This window comes from Heterocephalus glaber, unplaced genomic scaffold (assembly GCF_053883595.1).
Source record: "Heterocephalus glaber isolate CG9 unplaced genomic scaffold, H.glaber_assembly_v1.0 deba00000331, whole genome shotgun sequence".
NCBI classification, from domain to species: Eukaryota; Metazoa; Chordata; class Mammalia; order Rodentia; family Bathyergidae; genus Heterocephalus; species Heterocephalus glaber.
The window spans coordinates 7,719,316-7,746,797 of record NW_028258142.1 but is presented as its reverse complement, the minus strand read 5'-3'; the positions used below and the strand labels follow the sequence as shown (position 1 = coordinate 7,746,797).

At 36.1% G+C, this 27,482-nt stretch overlaps 1 pseudogene; it reads right to left on the bottom strand.

Moving 5' to 3' along the window:
- Nucleotides 1-682: 682 nt before the first annotated feature.
- Nucleotides 683-27,482, bottom strand: LOC101725113 (transcription initiation factor IIB pseudogene; annotated as a pseudogene).

The following is a 27,482-nucleotide window of genomic DNA, read 5'->3' as shown; positions in this document are numbered from 1 at the left end:
TAGAAGCTATAAGTTAAATGAAGTACAGCTTATGTTTTTGTAATATTTTTATTTATTCTAAAATTTGTAAAAGAGAAAATTTGACAGTGATAAACTTCTGTGTATAACAGTTAAGAGGAAATTAAGGAAAGTAAATAGCTCATTTATGAAATATAAGTTAATTACTAAAAATCTTACATATGAAGCAGTGGCATAGTTCCTAAGCTGATTATTAGATTTTTTTTTTTCTTTTAGAAATTAAAATATTTGAAACCATTCTAAGCTCTGCAAAATAAAGTTAAGGTCAAATCATTTCTGGAAGCCAAAGCAGATCATTTTATATTTACTAACAAATTTTTTTTTTTAGTTTTGAAAAACGTTTCATTCAAGAATTTTACATAATTTCAAATATTTTCTAAAATATAGTTTCCTAGATTGCTACCAAAGAAAGTAAATTCAGTAAGAAATTTAAATCGTTAAATATGTTTCACTAATATATATATATATATATATAGAGAGAGAGAGAGAGAGAGAGAGAGAGAGAGAGAGAGAGAGAGAGAGAGAGAATGCCAAGCAGTAACATTTAGCTCTGAAACGCGTACCATGCCTGTTTTCCTTGTGAAGGCTCAACCCAGCAAGTGTGCGCAGGCTTTGTGCAATAGACAAAGTCCTGTGGATGTCAGTGTGAGTTTGCCGCCTCAACTCAGAGCCGTGGTGGTTTGTCCACTGGGGTGTCAAATTTGGAGTCTGAAGGGAAGAGGTCTGGGGCTCGAGGTTAGATACGTCTGTAGGACTGTCTGATTGTAACATCAGCAACATCAGCAATAGCTCCAATTTCTTTCTGGGTCCTCTTCTCGGCTGTTGCCCGTGAGGCCATGTAAATAGCTGCTGCTGCTGCCACAGAGATCGGGCTTCTTCCCAGAACCAGGTCCAGCTCCACAGCCTTGCGGGGTATGTGTGTCGCTGCCATCTGCATTTGCTTAGGAAGACAGAGGTTGGAGCAGAACCTGGACACGAAGTCCTCAATAATAATTAAATCCACACTGGGTTCTAAAGCTTTCAATATAAGTTTAAAACATTGGCCAATTTCTTTCTTAGAAATCCGTGATACAGCACATATTTCTTCAAATGTCCTAGGAACCCCTTCTTGTCTATAGGCAATATAAAGACAAGCAGAAGCTATGGCATCATTAGTTCTTCCCTTCAGCCTCTTCTGTTCTTACACTTGCTTGAATAAATTATTTGTTCGATCAACTCTATTTCGAGGGAGGTTGATTCTGTCTGCCATGGTAGTTATTTCCTTGAATGTATTCATCATTGCTCGATCAGAGCTACTCTTCGTTCTTTGATTCTGGTACTTAGAATTGCCAAACTCATCAAAACTTGTAAGTCCTTCATCCTTGCCAATCATAGTAGACAAATCTCCATTACTCAGAAGAGGATTCTGGGCATCTCCAACCAGAGATGGATCTTTTGTTGCTTTGTCATTCCTGAAAGTTCTCCATTCAGATCCCACATTGATAACCCGGTCATCGGCTGACAGACACCATCTTCCCAGCCACTGCGGTCCCACTAACAACAGCTACGCCGAAAACAGGAAGCAGTTGTGGCCTACTAACAAAGTTTAAAATGCAGGATTAATGGGACAGTTTATTGGTTCAGATAGATTTCCTTAAGGACATGAGAAAAACAGAACTGGTTCTATCTACTCACATTTAACTGAGAAGAAATATGGGTATCAAAGACAGAGATAATTATCTCAATGTGAAACATATATTTGCAATTTTAAAGTATCCTTTTCTTATAAAATGACAGAATTGTAACTCAAACACTGAAGTTTTCATGAAAAATAAAAGAATTGAGTGACTTATATAGAAATAAAAATTCTAGTTAGAACTTTATTTCAGGTATTTTAATTAATGATAACTACTGAAATATTGTATTAAACAAAAGACAAATATACTATTTAAACACACTAAAAATTTCACAAAAATAATTAAGGAACAGAAAAGCTAAAAACTAACATTAATATCTAAAATGTAGTGCAGATATGCTTGGAGCTCAAAAGTCCCTTGAATAACAATCCCTTGCATATCCAGCTCACAGTAGAGTTCATACTCCTATGAGAATCCAATGCCACCACTAATCTGACAGGAGGCAGCAGCACAGGCAGTAATGTAAATGATGGAGAGAGGCTATAAATACAGGTGAGGCTTCACTGGCTCACCTATGGCTTAACTGCTGCTGTGATGCAGTGTTCTGAATACACCAGTATTCATCTGTGGCTCCTGAGCTGGGGACTCCTGACACTATAGCTTTAGCACATCAAAACCAAAAATGCTGAAACTGATGGAAGACAACATAGGGGAAAAGCTTGAAGACATAGGCACAGACAAAAACTTCCTGAACAGGACTCCAAAAGCACAGAAAACAATATCAACAACTGGCAAATGGGACTACATCAAATTCAAAGGCTTCTGCATGGCAAAGGAAGCAAAGAGTGAACATGAAACCTGCTGAATGGAAGAAAATCTTCACTAGCTATTCTCCTGATAAAGGATTAATATTTAGAATATGTAAAGAACTTTAAAAAATTAACCTCCATAAATCAATGAACACAATAAAAATTTAGGCAAATGAACAGATTGTATACTTCTCAAAAGAAGAAGTTCATATGATCAAAAGTATGTAAAAAATGTTCAACATCTCTAGGCATCAGAGAAATGCAAGTTAAAACCACCCTGACATTCTTTCTCACCACACTCAGAATAGCTCTCATCAAGAATATAAAAAAATAAATCCCAGTAGATATTCAGGGGATGAGAAAAAACCCACAATTGTTAGTGGGAATGTAAACTAGTATAACAACTATGAAAATCAGTATGGAGATTCCTCAGAAGCCTAAACATAGAAATACCCTTTGATCCAGCTATACCACTTTTGGGCATATTCTTGAAAGAATTAAGAATTACATTGTATAGTGATACATGCATAGCTATATTTATGGAATCTAAGTTCATAGTAGCTAATTGGTGGAAATAACCAAACATCCATAAACAGAAAAAATGATATAGAAAGTATGGAATATATACATGGTGTAATATTACTCAGCCCTAAAGAAAATGAAATTATTTTATTTGCAAGAAATACTGATGGAACTATAAAACATGATGCCAAGTCAAATTAGTCAAAGTCAGGAAGTTATTATATCATGTTTTCTCTTATATGAGAAAAATTAAACATAAAATAAATTAATTAATATAATTAAAATAAAGAAGAGATGATAACAAACCAGGAGGTAGACTTCCGGGAATGAAAAAGAGAGAGACAATCAGGAGGGAGGAAAGAAAGAGATGGGTAATGGTATTGAAATTGGTTAAGATAAGTTAAATGCATTTACTAATTTCCCAAATTAAACCTCCTCTTCATATAACAGTAACCTGTACCAATAAAATATGAAAATAAAAAGGAAACATCTATATTCCTATCTTTGGTATAAAAGTAATCACTGTAGGCATGATGTAGAATCATTTTACAAGTGTCCAATGACGGAGAAATGGATTTCGAAGTTGTGATGAATATGCACAATGAGATATACTACTCAGCCTCTCTGAGGGAAACCTATCATTTGTAGCAAGCTGGATGAATGTGTACAATGGCATGCTAGGTAAAGTTTTCTGAATATAAAAAAATAAATGCTCTATAATCTTACATGTGGATTCTAAAAAATTTGGATATATAGAATCAGAGAACAGAATGATGATTTTCAGAGGCTGGTGGGTGGAGAAAATGGGGAGACGTTGGTTAAAGGACAAAATGTTTCAGTTAGAAAGGAAGAACAAGCTCTGGAAATGTATTCAATGGTATGAGGGCAATAGGTAATAATGTATTTTACACTTGAAAATTAGTGAGAAGACATCTTGAAGATAGATTGTAAATGTTTTCATCCATTAAAAATGATAAGGATCTAAGATGATGGGTAGTTTAATTAGCTTTCACAATGTACAGATATATCCAATTTTTATTTTATTGTGTAATTATAACACAATAAAGTCAAAGGAATAGTTTTAAAAGAAATCCCAATTTGACAGTGTTTCTGTCTTGAACCCTGGGCTTCTAAATGTATCAGTTGAAGTCACCTGTTTTTTTGTTGTTTTGTTTTGCTTTGCTTTGCTTTGCTTTGTATGTGATGCAGCATATCAAACCCACAGTCTTGAATTTACTAAGCGCATGCTCTACCACTGAGCCATCATACCCAAGCCAATTTATATCTTTTAAGGCAACATTTCACCAGATGTTTTCAAAACTATGTCTTAAATTTTAACAGTTTTACTATGATATCCTTGTTTAGTTTGCTTTATATTTATGCTATTTAGGGTTATAGAGGTTTGCAAGTATTTTCATTGAGACTCTTGTCATATTTTGGTGGGAGGCCCACCTATTATATCTTCAAATATTGCTCTAATCTCCATTTTATCTCATTTTCTCAGAATTCAATTATAGTTATGTTAGCATTTTTTCTGAATTCCATTTGTCTCTTCTGTATGTTTCCTGCTTTTCATCTCCATTCCTGGTATATCTTCTGACATAGCCGTTTACTCTTCCTGTCTTCCAGTGTGTCTTAACTAGTGTTAAAGCTGCTTATCAACATAGTTTAGTTTTTATGTTTTTTCACTTGTAGAATTTCCTTTATTTTTCATGTTTTATTCTCTCTTGATATTCTGTATTACTCAGTTATAATTGCAATATTGTGACGTCCCGTGGCTCTATCATCATATTTTTTATGTTTTCATTTGGGTAAATGCTTATCTTTTTATGTCTTCTTTTTCTGATTGATCAGCACACTGTAGAAAAGCATAATTTAAGAATCCACATAATGTGATTTTTTTGTCAGAGAATACTTATGCTTATAGCTGTCCGTCACCGTAAAGTCAGGTAATTTTGCTCCAAATAAAAATTGAACTTCTTGAGCCAGACTTTGAGATTTTGTGTGAATTGGCTTAACCAGGTTTGTTTTTCTTTTATGTTGTGTGGGAATTCTCTGGATCCATAGCGAAAGACTGTGTGTACAGTAAGGGAGTATCTCTGGAGAATCTTAAATCCCACTCCCATCACAGTCTTGTGTGCCTGCAGCTGATACTGAAGTTTGGCAATTACTTCAAGTGCAAAAGTTGTGCCAAAGATATGTCTTCCCTTTCCTTCATGGGCTGGGCTTCCCTCTGCAACACGGGTCTTAGAAGTGTTCTGCTGCCTTTGTAGAGACTTTTGAAATTATTTTTATAACTGTTCTCATTGTTTTTGGAGGGAATGTTGGTCTTCTAGAGCCAGAGAAAACAATTATTTTATAAAATGATCATAATGGGAAAAAAAAGATCATAATGGGTCAAATAGTCACTACCTGTATCCCTTTTTAGTTTACTACACGTGATCTCACTTTTGGGTTAGAATACAAAAGCAAGTAATAAAATAGAAAAAGTAATAATCCAGTAAAATGTTCATATTAAATCCTTATTTGGAGCCAAGTGAAGATGTAGTACATTTTGAGGAGGATTTTGATCAATGTGCCTTTCAAGTGAGGAAAATTTATTCAATATGCTTAGGGGAATTACTGGCTTTCAACTACTAAGTACCATTTTATGTAAAGATATGTCAAGTGCTTTAATCACTATATTCAGTTAACATTAGTAGCAGAAAAATCAATGACCATGTTCATTGCAACTTATCCAACCTAGTCTACTGTATGTTAATCTGACAAAACTTTAAGATCATTATACAATGCAAATTAAATATTATAAAATGAAGTATGAGAAAATAAAAACATATTAGGAAATCAAGCAAATAAGAACAATTATATTCTTCATTATGACTCTGCCCATTAAAGATAAGTAGGAATTTAGAAAACGTGAATTTGTTGAGTACATTTCTTATGCCTGATAACTTTAATATGTTATTTTTTTACTTAAAAATAAGGTTCCTTTTCTATATGATTGGTGCATATGAATATTTGCTTAAATATTGTTATTGATTTGACCATGTAAACATGAAGAAGAGTAAATTTTAATTATTGTTCTCATAATAATTTTATATGCTAAGAAGTTAAATATAATTGAGCAGGTGATCCCAACACTTGAAACCATAATGTTTATTTCCAACCATGCCACTTTTTTCCACCCACATTACTCTCTGAAGAAATTGGCATATTTTGCTATGATGTCATCTTGCTTGCAAATGTATTGTTTTATGTCTATCTCTCTGCCTCACTTCATACGGTCAGCAACTTGAATATACCTAGGAACATGTGTCTTGAAAGTTGTAATTAGAATTGTACTGCAAAATATTATTTGAGTTTAATTTAATTCTGAGGGGTAAAAAGGATAATACACCAGTGTTTTCCACATAAGGAACTTAATAGTTGACACACAAATAAAATGTACATTATATATAATTATAAAAATAAAAATTATGAAACACATAGTAGGTGGTATTGGGATTTGGGAAGACTGTATTTGTTGGCCAGTACTGGTTACCTGTCTTAGGAAAATATGGTTGTATAGTAAGCAGCTAAAATTTGTGCTGGTGTATTACAATGTGATATTTCAGTGCTGAGTCATGCAATAGTGAAAGTTCACATTTATACACTAGTACAACCACTATGGAAATCAGTATAGAGATTCCTCAAAAAATTAAAAATAGAAATTTCATTAGATCTAGTTATTGCCCTTGTAGGTATCTTTCCAAAAGAGTGAAAGACATCATACTATAGTGATGAATGCATACCCATGTTTATAGCCACAGAAATGATACAGCTAAATCTTAGAAGGGGCTTACCTATCCATCAACAGATGAATAGATAGAGAAAATATGGTATTTACACAAAATGGAATACTACTATGCCATAAAAAGGATAAACTTGAATCATTTGCAGGAAAATGAATGTACTCAAGACCATATTATTAAGAAAAATAAATCAGACACACAAGCTTAAATATCACATAGCTTTTCTTACATGAGAAACAAAAATATAAATAAATTAAAAAGCAATAAGATAGATAATAAGAAACCAGAAGATAGATCTTATCCAAAAGATGGGAACAAAGAGATAGAGTGAGAAGGGAGGTGAGAAAAAAGGATGAAAATAAAACTAAAATATGCTACATATTCATACCAACCCCCACAGTGAATATATTCACCATGTACTCTGCAAACATGTACTAATGAAAATGCAAAAGATTGTTAATGTTACGTATACATGGCTTAAAAGGATGCCCCAGCATTTGCAGTCAGAATGGCAGCTCCTTTGAATTAAAGGGGGGTTCAGTGCAGTTATGAAAGGTGAACATGAGCATGCAATGTGAGTTAAGAGATGAAGTAGGCAGAGTAGAAGCCTCAAAATTGTGTACGTCCTTAGAGATCTATGGAAAATGAATTATAAACAAAAGCTTGTGCTCAGATTATTTTAAAATATTCTTTTCAGTAGAGAAATTGCTTGTGCAAATATGAAACAACAATTTTTTTTCATGAGTGAAGATGTTTATTTTAAAGACAGATTTCTAAGTTGAACATTGTATATGACTCCTATTTAATATTCTGAGGCTATGTTCTATTTCAAGAAACCACACTCTAGGAGAAATTTCATTTCCTGTTCAGAAAACCTCAACCTCTTTCTAGCTGAGCTTGCACATAATAATGAGCATAGATATTCTACATACATCAGTAAAGTATACTCACACAGAAAGGTATCCACCGACATTTCCATAAAAATTTAAGAATTTCTGTCATAATTATAACTCTAATTTTCAAAAATTGACATTTGTTGTAGAATGCTTGAGGTCTCACAAGTTCTTTTGTGGAGTGTCCTCCAGACCAGCCCCACCGGATACCTCCTTAGGAGCACTCATTGGACTCATGCAGTCATAGAGCTATGATTGATTACGATAAAGGACACAAAGAGAACCCAGCAAAGGGCAAAGCTGCATGACACCAAGTCAAGTGGAAACCAGGTGCACAGTTCCAAGATTCTTCTCCCTGTGGAGTCACATGCGATGCTCTTAATCCCTCAGTACCATGCTGAGTACAAGGTACGTGCACTGTCTAGAAGAGAAGTTCATTAGAGACTCAGAGCCCAGAGTTCAGTGTATTTGGGGTCTAATTGCAAGGCATTCTCTGCCTGGAACATATCAGGTTAAAATAAGGAAATTTCATTTGCCTAGCAGTTTTGAGGCAGTATACCACCTTTATGATGGAGTGATGGAAACCCTGCTGAAACCTAAGTTCCCAGACATCTAAGGACAGACCTCATAAACAGGCCATTCTGCAGTCTTAGACCTGCTCTGCCAGCTTATTTTTCTGCACAGTCCCTTCAATTCTGTGGTCTTTTTTTTTAAACTTGTGAGTTAAGGTCAATTAACACAGGGTACACCAATTCAGCTACTATAGACACATCAATTAATATAATGGCAAAGAAACAATAGTAATTTTCTCATATATTTTAGAGAATTTCTTAATGTAGCACTCCAGAGAGCACAGTTTTTGAAAGGTAATTAGCAAACTATGGCATGAAAATTTTCTTTACACATCATTGATCACTAAGCTCTCAAAAGTAACTCTTTTATTCAAAGAGCTTACCTGCTTTGACAATATTCTTCAGGTTTACAAAATGATTCCTTTCTGTATGTATTTGCAAGTGCAATTTAAAGGGACTAGTTTAAATGTGCACACTCCATTCAAGGACTTTTGTGAAAAAAGTAGGATATATATATGGGACAGTAACTCGATTTATATTAGGAATAGTTTGAGCACTTATAGAATGCATGAATTAGAATTGTTGCATAAGTGAATTTTGGAAGTACTCATCTACTTGTTATTTACTTATGTTACATATCATTCGGGGTTACTACAAGTTCAACATATCAAACTAGCCATATAATATTGGCTGGATGATCTTCATATAAATGTCTTCTCAAATAAGGGTTTTAATTTTTGCCTTGACCTTTGAATTCAGAGTTATCTTTGATTTTAATTATTCTCTTCATGGCATTGACGTTTAGGTGGTACTTAAAAGTTTAGCATTAACTCCTCCTGCATATTAAATTCATAATTAAAAATCTATTCCTTTTGCCCTAACAAAACTAATTATTCTTAAGAATGAAGCACCATCAACAAGCATTCAGTGGGTTAGAAAATATGTTGTTTCAACTGAAGTAATACATGCTAGCTGCTGTAGCATTCTCACAATGCAATCCCCTAAATTAAACAAAATAAGGGTTTACTTCTCACTTGTACAAAGTTATATACGATTCTGTTAAATTGCAAAGCAATTTACCTTATTTTAACATTGGATTTCAACCATCTTATCATTTCACCCCAAGACTCTGTCGGAGCTGCCTAAAGAGAAAAAAAAATACCCACTAGAAATACTCTGGATTTAAATCCCTAAGCCCCCAGTGACCGCACCCCACATGTGACCCATTGCTCAAAGTGATCTCATGGCTGAAATTCTTCTTCAAAAGGTGGGGAAATCTGAGGCATTAATTGGCATACATAATAAGCATGATCTGTCCTATACTGGTTTCTAATTGTCCTTCTGTTTTTTGTGTGTTTTTTTTTAACTTAAAGTCTCCTTTTTCTTCATTTCAAAACACTCATATTCTGTCATTTTCATTCAATTGTCTCATTGACAACTAAAAAGACAATCATCCTGTATTTTAAAGCAATTTTCATCTAGAAGTTTTAATTGCATACTAAAAAACACAGTAGTGGCATGTGGGTTGGCAAGAGATAGGAAAATCAACCCAGAGAAAATGTTGCTTAAACTAATTTCTGATATTACTCAGTTTCGATGGTGATATAATTCTACTATTGTGAGCCCTACTGCCCACTTGGGTGCTTTGTATACAACGCAGTATTTAACACTGGCTATCATTTTATGAGTCAGTCTTTATTCCCTACGTTTATTAAGAATTATTATGATTTAGCTCAAAAATATCCCCTAAAATGTACCGGTGTTCAGAAATGGGCCTTTTTGAAGGTGGCTGATCATGATGGTGCTCTGTTCCTCGGTGAATCAATCCATTGATGAGTTCATAGCTGAATGTGATCTTAGGAGGATACTGGATCTGGTCAAAGGAAGTAGATCACTGGGGGCATAAGCTGGAAAGGTATATTTTTGTCCTTGGCCCCTTGCTTTCTCTCTATTTCCTTCTCTGCTTCCTGGCCATAAATGACGCTACTTTTCTCTGCCATGCCCTTTTGTCATGATGTTTCTTCCCTGAGGCCCATGGACTGAAGTCTCTGAAACTAAGAAAAAAAAAAAAAGAAAACAAAAAACAACTTCTCCTCCTTTAAATTTTGTATGTTGGGTGTTTTGTCTCTGACAAAAAGCTAACTAATACAAAGATACAAAGTTAACATGAAAGCACAGCCTTTTCAAAATGTCCATATTACTTGAAGTAACGTACAGATTCGATAGAATTCTGATGTCATTCTGAAACATCATTGAAACCATGAAACTATTTTAAAACTTAATGCTGAGATAACTAATAGAGGATCAGTGATGTGGGCAGTAAAAAAATTCATTGACTATCAAGAAATATAGAAAAGAAAATTTTATTCAGATCAGAGTATACCGTCTAGAGGGACATGGGTGAGTTCAAGATAAGATTGCACCAGGTAGAGAAGGGAAAAGCCCTTTATAAAGGTTGCTTGAGCCTAAAATTATGCCTACGGTATTTAAGAATACTATGAGAGTGTAGAGAGAATGGTACCTTGTGTTCGGTATTCTTCAAGCCATTGAGGTAGGTCATCCTTGCAATGAGATTGATAATTCATATGATGCTGTGATAAGACACAGGCCAGGGGCATGGATTCATGGAATAATCACACTTTATAGAAAGAAATATTAACATGTGTTCTCCTGTGCATTTTTGAAAGGCTCATTTTTGAAACAGAGTATGTGACTCTGGTGTAAAGCCAAATGAAGGCCAATATGGCCCTTTTTTTGGCTTAACCCTCCACACATAGTTTTTGAGCTGTCCTATCATGTGGAGTTGTTGCTCTTACAGGAACATAACTTTTGTGTTCATCTGAACATAATGTTAAACATTTTCAAGTAAAGAAGAATGAGCAACACAGATATTTAAGAAATAGATGGAGAAATAATATATTCACTAGCAGTTGATCAGATTTAGCTTTCATGATTGTAACTGTGTTTTGATATTGGTTTAGATGCTATACTGAATGGTCTGAAACAACAGTGTCATAAAAAACAAGAGTCATATATAGGCAAAAGACACGAAAATAAATACTATCACACAAAGACTGTTCATCATGGTTTTGTTCCTAATATCCCCAAAACAAACATCCACTAGCACTTAGGAAATCTATAAAATTAAGAAGTAAAATGAACAAACTCTTGATACATAAAAGAACATGGGTGAAACGCATTCCCTATGCTGCATAAAAGAATATGGACACAAAACAGTGTACATATAAAATGCATACATATTCATTATGAAAATGGTATGATTCCATTGTATGCAATGTAAAATAGTGTATTATAACAGAGAGTAAAACAATGGCTCTACTGGTGGAGACAGAGGGAATGGCAAATTGTAAAGGGACATGAGAACTCTTTTTTCGGGAGTGACAAATATTTTGCCTCTTGATCACTGTGGCGGTGTGATGGATGAACATATCTGTCTCACTCACTGCACTGAATATTGTAAACATGTTCCTCTCTAGGTTCTGCATATCTCCTTCTATCTTGGTTTACAGTGGATGCTTTTGCCATTGTTTATAGCGTATTATTATCACAGGGTGGTCTTTCTGGTGAGATTCTGAGCTGTTAGATTTCGAAAACAAGGACTATTGCTTTTCTAACCTAAAGTTTAACCTAGTGTCTCTACAAGATAATATTTGAGTAAATAGGGAAGGGTGGAGGGATGAAGGGCACTCAGGTAATGGGGGAAAATAAGAACCAAGATACATCATGTACAGGTACAAGCACCCAATGAGAAATGTAAACGTATTGTATACCTAAAATGTACCAATAAAAGAATTTAAACAAAAAAATATTTGAACACTAGGTGCTTGTTAATTCAAACTAGATATTTATCTATAAGCCAGTCAAAATCCCTTGAGGAACTCAAAAGCTTTTGAGACAGACTGGGACATAGATAACGGATGATAAGTTAAGAGCTATTATTGTATTTACTGTGCAGGTTGTGAAAGAAAAAAGACAGCAATGATTCTTCAAGGCTGAACTCAAATTCCAGTTCATTCTTGAGTCACTGAATCTCATAGAGATCTTTTTCTTTCAATTTTTAAGGCACCTACAGATTATAGCATGTTTGCTTCTAATGAGATACTACGAGTAACATCTCACATACTATGATATGTGACATATCTTCTACACAAATGTGAGCTCACAATGAGCTAAGCCTTCGCCACAGTTCTTTGTATCCCTAGAAGAGCACCATGCATTTTGTCATTTCTTACTGATGCTGATGTGTCCTTCATGACAATAATGATGAAACATTTTACCAAATAGGCTTGCAAACATTTGAAAGACTAATCTCAAAAAATGCATTATAATAGGATGATATAAAAATATATGGAACTGAAAGACAGAACAATTATACTGTGATTCACTTCCTATCTAGATCTAAAACAACCGTAAAAAATTTTCTAAAGGATCCTGGTATGTGAATAAGCTTTTGTGGCCTAATTATACTTAAGTAAATATTTTATGTAAGCGTGCATCATTGGAACTATATTTAGTTATGGGTGTATGATAAAAAAATACCAAAACTTCTGAAGAAAATTTGAAATGCAAATGAAAATGGATTATCATTTTATAAATTTAACGTGAATTATATTTCATACCAATTAAGTTCTGAATCTTTTCTGGTAAATTATGGCACATTAAGAACAAAATACTAGAATAGCACCTGCTATTATTTCATTTCAGTAATAGCAGTGATTCTTATAGTAACACCTATGAAAGGAATTTCTGAAAATTGGAAAGAGAATCTGAGTTCCCTGAAAGACAGGCTTAGTTATTATGCTGGTTCTTAAGCTCCTGTCCTTTAGCTTTAAAGCTAACCTGGTCTGCATTGCTTTAGGATACAATTGCTTGCTTCTTCTACCCAACATTCTCCTTTGCTAGGTATGTGGAGATCCTCTTTTGAGCTCCTAAATTCCTAGGCAAGTAGAGCTGTACTTAGACATCTGTGTACCAGCTCAAAAGGCCTGTCCTTCAAATGTCTAAATTCTAATAATTTTAGCACTTTATTCTTCTAATATTTTAGAAATACTTGATTTTTACATTGTCACACAATGGTTATCTCCCGGTGTCATATTTCTGCCTTTACAGATCTCAAAAGGCAACTAATGGTTATGTGTAAAATTCTGTTAAAAAAAACCCAAACAACTCATTTAGTTTAACTGCTCATGTAGGATCTCAATTGATGCAGCTGAATGAACATCCTGTAAGTGAATGCAGGGTGGGAACTTGGGCTGCAATAAATAGCATTTGTGGTTGCTAAGAACAATTTCTTATCCACAAGAGCCTGAACATTCATGTCAGTGAGACATGAATTCTAATCGCTTTTCTGCCTGTCACATGGACCCAGAGAAGTTATTTAACTGACTCATGTGTGGGAGGAAAACAGAATTCTGTCTTTGGAACTAGATTCAATTTTGTTTGGTCTAAGAGCCCTATTCTTTTAAAAACAATTCTTGGTTCTACAGTGAGTTCATGGTGAGCTCTTTAAGGAATACTGGGGACAAAACAAGCTAGAGAGAAGTAAATGAAAGAAAGGGCAATTAATAAAACAGTATTGGTATATTACCATTAACTGAAGTGCTCTCTATTTTTCAAAGTTTCATAGTTCTCATCCACTTTAGGATTGCATACAGACTATAATATAACATGGAACCATCTTGTCTCCTGAAGCTCCTGTGGACTTGAGAATTTCTCAGATTTCCCTTATTTTGATAACTAATTATTCTGATGAGGATATCAGCTACTTTATAGACTAGCATCCATTTTCATTTTTTTCTGACTCTTTTGTTGCGGTTATACATGGCAGTAGGTTTAGGGGAAGAACCTCAGAGTTAAAGCACCATTTTTATTATATTACATCATGGATTCATGTTTTCTACATGGCTTTTCACTGTTGATATTAAACTGGATAGTCTGGTTGAGGTTTGCACATTAAGCCACTGTGAATTTGTTCTTCTTCTCCTTTTCTTGTTTTATACTTTGAAAGGAAATTCCTATATGAAAATGAAGAGTGGAGATTTATACTTCTTGAAAGCAGAGTTTCTACATAAATTATTTGAAATTCTCCTGCATAGGCAATCTCTTTCCCTATATTTATTTACTTTCTTAAGTATTGACTCATAGATGTGTAGTTCATATTTCGGGTTGCAATCTGGAATATATTTTGTATTATTTTGCTCAAATTATTCTAGCTTTGTCAATTAACAGCTTTTTCTGTTCTTTCCTTTCCCTATTTCAAATTATCAATTATTCATTTTAATCATTTTAATCCTTATTTACACTTTCAGTTTCTCACATTAGAGAAACTATTCTGTATTTACACATGTGTGTTCTATTTATTTCACTTGAGAGTATGACCTCAATATGCAACCATTTAGCTGTAAATGACTCTAGTTTCTCATTCTTTATGGCTGAGTAGTACTCCATTTTATATATAAAAAAACCCACATCTTCTTTATCCAGTTTCCAGTTGATGGGCACTTGGGCTGTTTCCAAGCTTTAGCTATTACAAACTGTGCCACTCTAAACATGGGTACACATATATCGCTGTGGTATGATTCTTTTAATTCTTTGGGGAAGATACCTAACAGAGGAATAGCTGGGTCAAATAGGACCTCTAGCCCTAGTTCTTTGAGATATTTCCATACTGATTTCCACAGTGGCTACACCAGTCTACACTCCCACCAACAATGAAGAGGGGTTCCTTTCTCCCCACACCACTGCCAGCATTTGTTATTGGTTGATTTCTTGAAAGGAAAGAAGGGAAAGGAAAAATTATGAGAAAAAAATGGAAATGAAATCAATGTAAATAGGGAAGGGTGGAGGGGGTGAATGGTGCTCAGGTAATGGGGAAAACATAAGAACTAAGATACATCGTGTACAGGTACAAGCACCCAATGACAAATGTAAATGTATTGTATACCTAAAATGTACCAATAAAAGAATTTTTTTTATGGGTTGCTTTCTTTTCCAATAAAAGAATTTATTAAGAAAGAGCTTTTTCTGTTGAAAACTTTGCCCCTTGACATGCCCTCATATTACATTAATTTTAGTTTGAACATTTTTCTTTGTGCTAGTACTATAATGTGTAAAATAACCTCATCTTCTTCATTCCATATCCCAGTCCTAGGCTAAGCCATTCATAGATTTATAGTTATTTTCTGTAGAATGGTATCATGAGACAAGATCTGTTCAGTGGGTGTTGAATCTTACTTTGTACTGAGCTTTTCTAGGTCTCCTGTACACATCATGACACCTGAAAAGCTGGAGTCCAGGGATATGTGAATATTCTCAGACTCAGTCAAAATGATACTTGCTCTAGTGGTGATGACACCCTTGGTCTCAAGGAACCTAGGATTTGGTTTTTCCCTTTCTTGCTTGCAAGGAAGAAGTCTCTAGCATGGACACAGCTACTCTTGTCCATTTCCCTCTATTCCAAGATATCTCATTCCCCATTAACTTTGGTGAAAAAGTGGCGCTACTTACCATTTGCCCTGCTCTGGCAGAGACTTGGCTCTCCCAACCAGGGAGTGGGTATGGATGCACCCGTAGGACAGAACATCACGAGCTACCATTGTTGTTTCTTGAAGTTCAGCACTTCTACAAGCATGATATTCTCAGACTGCTGTTTACTTTTAGTTGATTGTACAGCATTGAAACAGTTCTCAGTTTTGTTCAAATTTACTTATGTTTAGGCAAAGAGTTTATCAATCTCTTTACTTGGCCATAGATGGATATCTTGTCTTTATTGAATTATTTGGTCATGAAACTTGAAATATTATATGTTAGGCATGCCCTTGCAAGTCACTGTTACATCAAAGAGTAGAAAAGGGAACCAAATATTCATGGTTCAATTACCATATCAATGAAGATTTCAAGAGTTCAGTAATCTGGAACCTGCTGGGGTACATCAGAATTAAAGGCTAAGTTATTGCATCTTATACCACCTACCACAAAGAAAAACCTTTTCAGTATTTTTGAGGCAGCATGCACTTCCTGGGACGCATATACTAAGTGACTTGGACATTGCCAATTTTGAGTGAAGCTGAAAGAAAAGTAAGATTCTTTAACAGGTTCAAGCTGTGGTACAAGAGCACTTGACATGGACTGAATATCTATGTCCTCCCAGATTCATATGTGATTCTTATTTTTTGTATTAAATTCTTTTATTGATACATTGTAGGTATACAACACAATTGCATTTCTCATTGGGAATTGTACCTTTACATAATGCAACTTGGTTCTTATTTTTTCCCCATTCCTAGCCCTCCCTTCACACCCTCCACCCTTCCCTATTTACAAAGACTTTATTTCCATTTTTTCCATTTCTCATCATTTTTTCCTTTCCTTTCTTTCCGTTCCCCTGCCCCTCCCACTACCCCTACCCCTTTGGACCTTTTATTCCTATTTTACATTATCGATTATTCATTCCAATCATTGATACATTTTAGGTATACAATATAATGACATTCATCATTGGAAATTTGCACCTTTACATAGTCTCTCTTGGTTCTTATTTTTCACCCTTGCCCAGCCCTCCCTTCAACCCCTCCATTCCTCCCTATTTACAAAGATTTTGTTCCTATTTTTCCATTTTCTCATATTAATCCCATTCCCTTCTATCCTTTCCCCTAGCCCTCCCACTTTCTTCCCCTTTGCCCCTTTTCTTCCTATTTCACATTACTGATTATACATTTAGTCCTTATTTACACTTTCAGTTTCTCACACCAGAGAAACTATTTGGTATTTATACATGTGTGTCCTATTTATTTCACTTAAGAGTATTGCCGCAATGTGCATCCACTTAGCTATAAATGTCTTTAATTTCTCATTTTTTATGGCTGAGTAGTACTCCATTTTATAAAAAAAAACACCTTTTCTTTATCCAGTCTCCAGTTGATGGGCATTTGGGCTGTTTCCAAGTTTTAGCTATTACAAACTGTGCTGCTATGAACATGGGTGCACATATATCACTGTGGTATGATTCTTTTAATTCTTTGGGGAAGATCCCCAGCAGTGGAATAGCGGGCTCAAATGGGACTTCCAGTCCTAGTTCTTTGAAGTATCTCCATACTGATTTCCACAGTGCTTGCACCAGTCTACACTCCCATCAGCAGTGGAGCAGGGTTCCTCTTTCCCCACAGCCCCGCCAGCATTTGTTATTGGTTGATTTCATGGTAGCAGCCATTCTTTCTGGAGTGAAGTGGAATCTCAGCATTGTTTTCATTTGCATCTCTCAAATGACCAGTGATGTTGAACATTTTTTCATGTATTTATTTGCTATTTCTATTTCAACTGAAATACCTAGGAATCATCCTAATGAAAGAAATCAAAGACCTCTTCTCTGAAAACTATGGCACTCTGAAAAGAGAGATTGAAGATGATATCAGAAAATGGACAGACATCCCCTGCTCCTGGGTAAGGAGGATTAATATAGTGAAAATGGCCATAATTCCAAAACTGCTATATAGATTTAATGCAATTCCGATTGAGATCCCAGCAGCATACTTCATAGACCTCGAGAAAAAGATCCAAAAATTCATTTGGAACAAGGAGAGACCCAGAATAGCAAAAGCAATTCTAATTAACAGAGACATGGCAGGGGGTATCACAATCCCCAACCTGCAACTCTACTACAAAGCTACTGTGATAAAAACAGCATGGTACTGGCAAAGAAACAGACTTGAGGACCAGTGGAACAGATTAGAAGATGCAGAAACAACTCCAGACACATTCAGCCATCTCATGTTTGATAAAGGATCCAAACACCTTCACTGGAGGAAAGATAGCCTCTTTAATAAATGGTGCTGGAAAAATTGGGCTTCAACTTGCCAAAGATTAAAACTAGACCTATATCTCTCACCATGCACTAAACTAAAATGAAAATGGATTAAAGATCTAAATATTAAAATAGAAAGTCTGAACCAGTTGGAACAGAGGTTAGGTAGAACCCTTGAAGACATTGATGTAGGAAAAGATTTTATGAACAAAACCTCAGTTGCCCGTGAACTAGCACAAACAATCAACAAGTGGGATCTCTTCTTATTAAAAGGCTTCTGCACAGCAAGAGAAACCACCAGCAGTGTGAAGAGACAATGTGGGAAAAAATCTTCACCTGCTCTTCCTCAGACAAAGGTCTACTATTTCAAATCTATAAAGAACTTAAAAAGATCAGACCTCCCAAATTTAAAGACCCAATCCAAAAATGGGCATCTGAAATTAACAGTCATATGTAATTCTTAATCTCTGATGTGATAATATTAGAAAGTGGGGCCTTTGGGAGTCAGTTAGGTCATGAGGGTGCAGTTCTCATGAGAGAGATCCGTGACCTTCTAAAGAAGCCTGAGAGAGACTACTTGCCCCTTCCATCATATAATGACATAGAACTGTGTATGGACCAGAATGCAAACCCTATCCATACAAGGAATGTGCCAACTCTTTGATTTTGGTTTTATCCAGCATTCAAAACTGTAATGAATAAATTTATTTTTTTTAAGGCACACGTCTCTAAGGTACTTTGTTTTAGCTGCCCTAATGGGTTAAGACAGTACTACTTGGGCATTTTGATCCAGTATTCCAGTGGCATTCCTGGTATTTTGTGTAATGAAGAAAACACATGGAATCTCTGGTAAGCCCCAGTTTTTAAGCCAAAGTGGAAATGCTTAAGGTTCTGGAGTGTGGCTGTCATCTTCAGGAGAGATTTATTTAACAGTCTGAAACTAGTTCCTGGCAGGCTAGCAGGCCATGATAGGGGATTAGTTTGAACACCTGTTCATGGGGAGCTAAATTTTAATGGAAGCAGAATTTCTCATCATCATTATGTGGCTACTCTTACCCATCAAAATTATTTGATGGGTGGTCAGGCTCAGCAGGAATCCATTAGGCAAAAAACATTATGGATTTAGAATCAGGCTTGAGCAGACCAAAAGGAAAGGAAGTTACAAAGAGATGGTATGAACTTTCATATCTATCTCTGTAGCACTGATGTTTACCATTTTTCTAACACTCATGGCCTATAGGAATGAGAAGATCCTCTACAGCCACCTGACATATCCCATGCCCAGCTTAAGGAGAACCCATATGTTGATTATTGGAGGTCAAATGTACTGTAGGGTATCAACCTTGCGATCAAAGGACAACTAGACAGATGGTCTAAGAAAATCCTTCTCCTAAGCAAAACTGTAAGAGTACGCGTTGCATTATCTTCCTATTGTGGAACATGGGACCTAAGATAAGGGAGACTATATACTCCAAGGAAGGGTTTGATCACACAGGAGCATGAAAGGAGCAAGATTGAAAGATTGAAGAAATAAAGTTGTGCAGAAGAAGCTTACACACGCTAGAAATTATATAGAATCTTTTCTCACATCAGTGTCCACTGGTTAGGATCCACTACAGAGGAGACATCAGGCAGTTAGGTACACAGGAAAACCATTGAGTGTAAGTAAACTAATTTCTGTACAAATCTACACCTAGATGTTCACAATCTTCCCATAAAAGGAGAGACCACGTTGGCAGGGCTGGAGACTGGGTATGAGTCCAGCAATATGGTCAAGTGTGACACTGCTATAAGTCTGAGCAGTCAGCAGCAGAAACTGAGGCCGATGCCTAGAATAGGGATCAGTCTCAAAGGACATCCACCAGTCAAGTGATAAGAGCCTTTTTTGCTTAGAGTCTTTTCTCTTTGAGGAGGAAGTGTTTGTCCTTACTGAGAGACAAACATCATCTGGGATTGCAATTCTTTGCAGGTAATATACAGCCAACATCACTACACAAGAGCTCACACGCTAACAATTACATGGGATCTCACTTAATATTACATTAGACAAAGGAACCTGGTTTCTGTAGAATGTGGTGATTTATGAGCAATGCTTTAGTAGTAGTATATACTTTGACTCAACAGCCACAAGGAGGCAACAGAACAAGCCGTTTTCTGTTGAAAGAAAAACGTTTCGGTCTTGTTTTGTTTTTGCTTTTTTGTGTGTGTCCGGGATTTGAACTTGGGATCTCAAGCTTGTGAGGCAGGCGGCTGGACCACTGAGCTAAATCCCCAGCTCAAGAAGAGGCCCATTTGGATGACTTGTGTTTCTTTGTCTCTCAACTTTAGACTCTGCTTGACCAGGGATCCTGACTTTCATGGAAAACATGCTGGCACTAGGGGACTTAGCAGATGAGGCATAAATTTCAAAGTTATGACTGGTATCTCACCATGATGGCTCACTCATATGAATGGATTATTAGGCAGAGAATAGAGTTAGTGTACTGCCAGAGGAATTGCCCCAAATTTTCATAAGAAGACTTTTCCTTCATGGTGAGAACAGAAAGAAATGTATCTGGAATTTAGAAGATCCATCAAGTGACTGCTGGGACTTCTACATCCAGAAATAGCTGTATGTGCAACTGTGACCTAGACATAATAAGCAGGTGCAGAGACCTTGAGGAATAGCTTCATTGTGCCAGCAATATAAATTGGCAATGGAGTAGCTGAGTTTGGGGGTTATGCAGATTAAATGGAATGAAATGACAGGTATAATGTGTGGCTTTAGGATTAACTGAAGCAGTGGGGAATGTAATTTGATGTACTAACCTTCTCTGGTCAGGCTCTTCTCTCCTGTGCTTAGCTACCACCATTTAGAATGGTCAGTGGCACAACTGCATAAACTTACCCTGATGGTATTGGCTTTGAGCCCTGCAAAAGTGTCAGGACCATGGGCAGCTCTCCTTTACCTACCTCTCAGCATTGTGGAGGGAGTCACTGCTCTACTAGAAGGAAGACTCAGTTAATGTCCAGCGGGGCAGAGTAAGGATTTCCTATGTTGGCTGATAGTTATGTGAAGTGTTATATCAGTTTAAGGTATGTTTTTGATAAACATTTCACAGTATTTTATAATTACATTAAGTGATTTTTAAATGAGTCAAAGAATTAAAACTAGCAAAAAACATGCTCTTGTGGGTCTGAACTTTGTATTAACTATATCTTCATGTAATTCTTTTTGAATAGAAGATTCTAGGTAGCCCAAGTGATTTATTTTTAAAATAAATCATTTTAAAATTAGCCTTGGCAACTTATCTTCCATGGTGAATTTTCTAAAATCAAAACTTTGCTACTTTGGGCATGTGATTCACATTCTGTTTTATAAGCTTGAATCATTATGCTGGCTCTTCATAGAGTAAATTTTAGAAAATCAAATACCTTTCTGTGTCCATAAACCTCAATCAAAAACCAAAACAATTTATGCATCATCGACAATGTTTGGCTAACAGTGCATACAGGATAGATGTCTATTCCTAGAGAGATAATAAAGTTGCATAGCATCAAAGTGGAAAGTGGCTTAAAAATGAGTCCAGTGAGCAGAAGACCAATAGATAAAAGGAATATGGGGGGGAGGGAACAACAGATGTGACAAGAAGGGACTGAGAAACTGTATGAGGGGTACCATGAGCATCTTCTATTAGTTCCTATGTGTATGATATCTGATCTGTACTGTGAAATCTCTGTAGAGAAAATAACACACAGATTGGGCAAAATTTTACAGCTAAGTCCAGTCATTTTGGTGCCTATTTGCAGATATTCTAGGAGTTTATATTTAATGAAATGCTGTGAGATAAGCTTTGGAATCATGGAAATCAAGCCTTAAATATGATTTAACACTTGTGAATTTGATGAGAAAGTTCAGTGACACAACACAATTTTAAATACTAATTTTCAGTGGTTGAGGTTACACAGTATGTTTCACTGAATTATCAGTACATTGTAAATGACAATTTTATAAAACATGAATTATTTTATATACATTACAAATGTATAGTATGAATCTAGGGGTACATAATGAAACATTACACATAGAAACTATAAATTTTAATCTATAAGTACATAATTTTAACAATATGTAGATTTATTCTGGAGTATCTATATACTTTTCAACATAGGGAAAAAACATCAAATGTAATTTTATATCTCTATATAAACTATATATTATATAATGAATATATTATATATATGTCATCTATATTTCCCTGAAAATAAGATCTAACCAGAAAATAAAATTCAACTATAATTAATAGCTGCTTATTACCATGCTGATGACCAGTGTCATGCAGAAGATTATACCTCACTATTCTCTTGCTCAATGCCTACACTATAGTGGAAGGTAAGGCAAGGATGGACTGACTTGGACTGGTGTTTTTTATCTCTAGTTGCACCTTATTTTCAGGGAAATATGGTGTATATATAGTTTATATATATAGTTTACTTATCTTTGTAAAAGCATTTAAAAACATTCAACTTTGGGGTAATCAGAAATTTCCTACCAGAAAAAATCATATTTTGGCTTGATTTAAATCACCTTTATTATTGCTATTTAAAATACACTTAGCAATCATTAAAAAAATATATACATAGAACAGCAAGCTTTGTCAGTAATAGATTAATTTGAAAATGTCTTGATCCTGAAAATCACTTGTGAATTCTATCATTTTAGTGCTGGAAGAAATCTTTTGGCTATGGATATAACCATTTCCATGATTAAATATATTTCATAGAAACACATACTTCCAAATTCTGTATACATTGAAAAAATTTTTTGTCATAATCCTTAAAAGATGCTACATATAAAATATTCAAGTTATTATTTTAGAGGCAATCTGTGCCCTGTTTTAGAGTTCTACTTCACCCCACCTACAGGGGAACCCATGCTGCTTTCTGCTGTGAGTGTGGACCAGGGCAAGAGAAGGCCTCTAGCAAGTTATGTTTGCAGTGCCAGCTGCTCTACCACTCCATTAGTTGCAAGGATGTTCCATATGTCCATGGCGAATTGGAATGTTGTGTGGACCCTCTGGCAAGTGCAGATGCTCAAATCTCAGTACAGACTTCCATTTGAAGCAAATCTATATAGTCCTTTCAGATGACTATTTTCATTTTTGCAATAGTTTTTGGCTTACTCCTGGGCTTTGAGAAACTGCACACTTAGCCATGGGATATCAGGTGACTATGTGAGCAGAGCTTCTGTCATTAATCCTCTGTTGTTTGATCCCCTTAACCAAACATTCGGGTGTGTAGGGCAACAATCAATTCAACAGAATGGAAAAAGTGACTGAATTCAGGGAGGTCCTAAAGGTACAAATATGTTGCAAGAACAGGTGGCTCAGACTCTTTCAACATCAGTGGTGGGTTCATCATCTCTCCTCATTCCAGCCAAATCTGTGACCATCTGGGGTATCTTCATTACCAACTAACTAGGAAACACTAAGCCTGTGCTTGTTTTCCAGCTGGTCTCCATTAGATACTGGCTCCACCTGCATATGAGCAGCTGTAGTAACACAGAGCTGCTTACGGGTGAACAGAAAGGAATGCTAGTGTGAAGAAAAACCTCCTACAGGAAAGAGTTGTGAGCAGTGCATTTGGTTGTTCACTCTTTCTGTTGTCAAAATTGAATAGAGGCACAGTTTATACTAATTCATAGACTTTTGCTAATTATTTTACTAAGTGGTCAAGAACCTGAGAAGAACAAGACTGGAAGACTGGTGACAAGAAAATTTAGAAAAGAAATAGGTAACAAAATTTTCAAAAGGGGCATATAGTGTGAAGATATTTGTGCTACAGTGAATTCTCAGAAAAGGTACATTCATTGGAGAGGGGACTTAAAAATCACCCCAATATATCTTGGGTCTTGAATATTTCTCAGAGGGCCATGTTTTTAAGACCTAGTCCCTAGAGCAATGCTATTGGGAAGTAGGGAAAAACTGTAAAAAGGAGGGCACAGTGGGAGTTCTAAGTCATAGGGGCAGTGCTGTCGAAGGAGATAGGTGGACCTTGCTATTTCCTCCTCCTCATTCTGCTCCTGGCTGCTATGAAGTGAGCATTTTCCATCAACATGTGCTCCCACCAAGATGTACTACGACATCAGCACATTTCCAAAAGTAACAAGGGTGACCACCCATAGACTGAATGCCAGAAACTGTAAGCCAAAATAGATTTTTTCCTCTTTTTATTTTTAAGTTTGTTATCTCTGGTATTTTAAACCAGGGACAGAAAATTGACTAACACACACTCTTTAGTGATATCAGTTAGTCTCTTTGTCGAGTTAGTTTGATGCTTGATGAATGGATCCATGAACACAGCAAACTTGGTGGCAGGGATGGAGGGTATTCCTGGACTTCTCCCTGACACTGACCTGGATATTACTGAGTGCTTAATGTGCTATTAACTGAGGCTTTGATTCCCAAAATGGAAACATTCTCCAACCACACTAGCTTTATGCATGGTGGCAGGTGGATTACAATTACCTCTTTAATCAGAGAGAAGGAAAACGTTTTCCTACTGAAGTAAATATATGTTTTGGACATGGATTTTCCTTTCCAGCCCATGATATTTGCGTTAGCACCATCATCTGTGGACTCACAAAAAGCCAAGTTACACGTCACAGCCATTCCATGACCTGTCAGACCTCAGAACTCACTTCACAGGAAGAGAGACACAGCTAGACTCCTTTGTCTGAATCTCTGTGAAGAGATAAATAAAGTCAAGAAAAAGAATAAAAATCTGAGATCCTGGAGAAATGTGTGTGTGTGTGTGTGTGTGTGTGTGTGTGTGTGTGTGAAATAGAGACTCAGGCAGAGACAGAGTAACAGACATACAGACAGACAGAAAGAAAGAAATAGAAAGAGAGACAGGTACAAGGAAAAGGAAGTTAGTGGGGTGTCTGGAGTGTGCTGAGAAAGTAGAAGTCACTCAGAAATGAGTTTGGAAGAGAAGGCAGAAGCCAGATCATGTGGAAAATTTTAGATTTTGATAAAAGTTTGGATTTTACTATTCTGTGGCTTTACATGATTTTGTTCTTTATTTTATTTTAAGCCAACCCCACATCATTTATTGTTGTTGTTGTTCTGCCTCCACATCCTGTCATGATATAAAAACTTACAATTATTTAATCTAATATACTACCAAGATAAAGGCTGGCCATCCTCCCAAGAGATTCTATTCTAGGTAATCAGTGAATAATTTGACACACATGGTTCTCTTTCTTGGTATTTATGCAAAATCATCTGCCCCATACTCCTTAAAGGAAAGAAAAATTGGGGCTGGGGATTTAGCTCAGTGGTTCTGGCACCTGCCGCGCAATCTCAAGGTCCTGAGTTCGATCCCCGGTACCAAAAAAAAAAAAAAAAAAAAGGAAAGAAAACTCAATATAATAGTAGCTAAGCTAGAGGTATGTGTTTGAAAGAGACAAAGTATTTCTTAAATGTCTAGCGTTAAACTCACAAATACAAGGAATGTATGGCTTTCCTAGTATTTCACATATTTCACATTTCTTCTGAGACAATAAAGTTGCTCATAAATTATTTAAAGGAGTATATCTACATTATGCATAGACTCAGGTTCCATAGCTCAGTTAAACAGCAAGTAAATGCTAAAATTTGCAGCAATGTTCAGTGATTTCCAAATAACTTCATTCTGAGTAATGGTGGAGCACTTTGAGTCCAGTCAGGAGCAGAAGTCCCCATAGCGCTCCATACAAATGTTTGTAGTTTCCAGACACTTTCTCACATTTATGAGCACTATGTCCCTGGTAACTCTGATTTTTATGTATCTGAATATATTAACTTTACTATCATTCATTCTTCACAAGATACACATGTGCCCATTATTATGCTGAACTTCTCATAATTGGGGACACTGAGACACATGATTCTAGGTAATTAATTCAAGGTCACACAGATCAGAAGTAGATAGGCCATGATGCAAATCTAAGCAGTCTGGTTTTAGATTGTTTCCCATTTTTCCAGAGCCAGCAAAAAGAATGCAGATATACTTATGATTGTTTTCAAATATAGCTTCATTTTTTTTAGAGCAGAAGTAGTGACAGATGGCTTTACAATTTGAATGTTTGGTGATTTTATTGAAAACATCACTCAACTTGACAAAGATGTGAGAAGCAGCATAGTGGAAAAAAAGTGGACAGAAAATCTGATCCCTGAGATTTTACTGCAAGTCCTAAAAAAAACTACTGAATGTGGTTTTTCAGGAAACTATTGCATCCATTTTTTCTCTCAGACAAAAAGGAAGTACACTTCTTACTGAAAAAACCACAAAATCACTTTTATATACGTTTTATTTTTGATATTTTTATTTAAATATTTCCTTTCCGATTCCTCTCATGTTGACAGTTACATTTTAGAATAAAGATAATAGAGATGTAACATTAATCTACACATCCATGAAGTATAAACTTGGTGATTACTAAGAGTGTTAATGGCTAATTCATTAATCAGTTACAAGCAATTTAAGTTTATAGCACATCCAGATATTAATATGAGAATAAACTAAAGTGGATTAACTAATGGTCAACTTGTAACTCCCAGCTGAACTGAATCAGCATAGTCTGGCCGTGGAAAATCCACATGAGGACTGTTACCAATAGCTATAAAAGAGAACTGGAGGGGAAGATCATGGCCAGTTGAGGTTCTAGGAGAAGCTTCCTGCAGATGATTTTCCTGATGAGAACGAGGCTGTGTTCATTGGAGGAGGAGCTCAGGGCCTCGCTGCTGCTGGGAATGGCTGCCGTTTTCATCAGAGGAGCCCTGATCTTCACCATGAGCATCGCTCCCTGGCTCCAATGTGGATCCCACAGTTTGGTGGCATAAACCCTTCATCCCACCAGCATAGGTTTTCTGGCTGTCACAACTGGCCTTTGGGACTTGCAGGTGCAGATCCTCAATATGGACACACATGAGACATTGCTGTGGGCTCTAGGCCACTGGCTGGACTCATGGAGGACATTGACTTGGACTCTAAACCTTTAGCTGGTCTTGTGTGGGACATTGCTGGGATCCAGGCCCTCGGCTGGTTTCTTTGGGCCCCTAGTGTGTGGTTAGTCTCTTTCATTCCTTTGCATTTGACTCTTTGAGTAATTATCAGAAACTAATCCTATAAACTATGTGTCCTGTAGTAAATGTATTCTCTGACTATAACATAAACTAAAAGAGAAGTGGTTGGTGATAGAGAGGACAAGATAACTTCTGGTGAACCATACACAGTAGTTAAGGGTGTCTTGGGCCATTTGGCTTCACCTCTGCTCTCTCCTCCATCCCTCCGGGGTTTACTGCCTTTGGACTACCTACATACCTTCTCCAACACTGCAGCTGGCATTCTTAAAACACAGTTATCAGTTCCATATGCTTTGCTCTGCCTTGGTGGTATGCCTAAAATATGTCTAGCCAT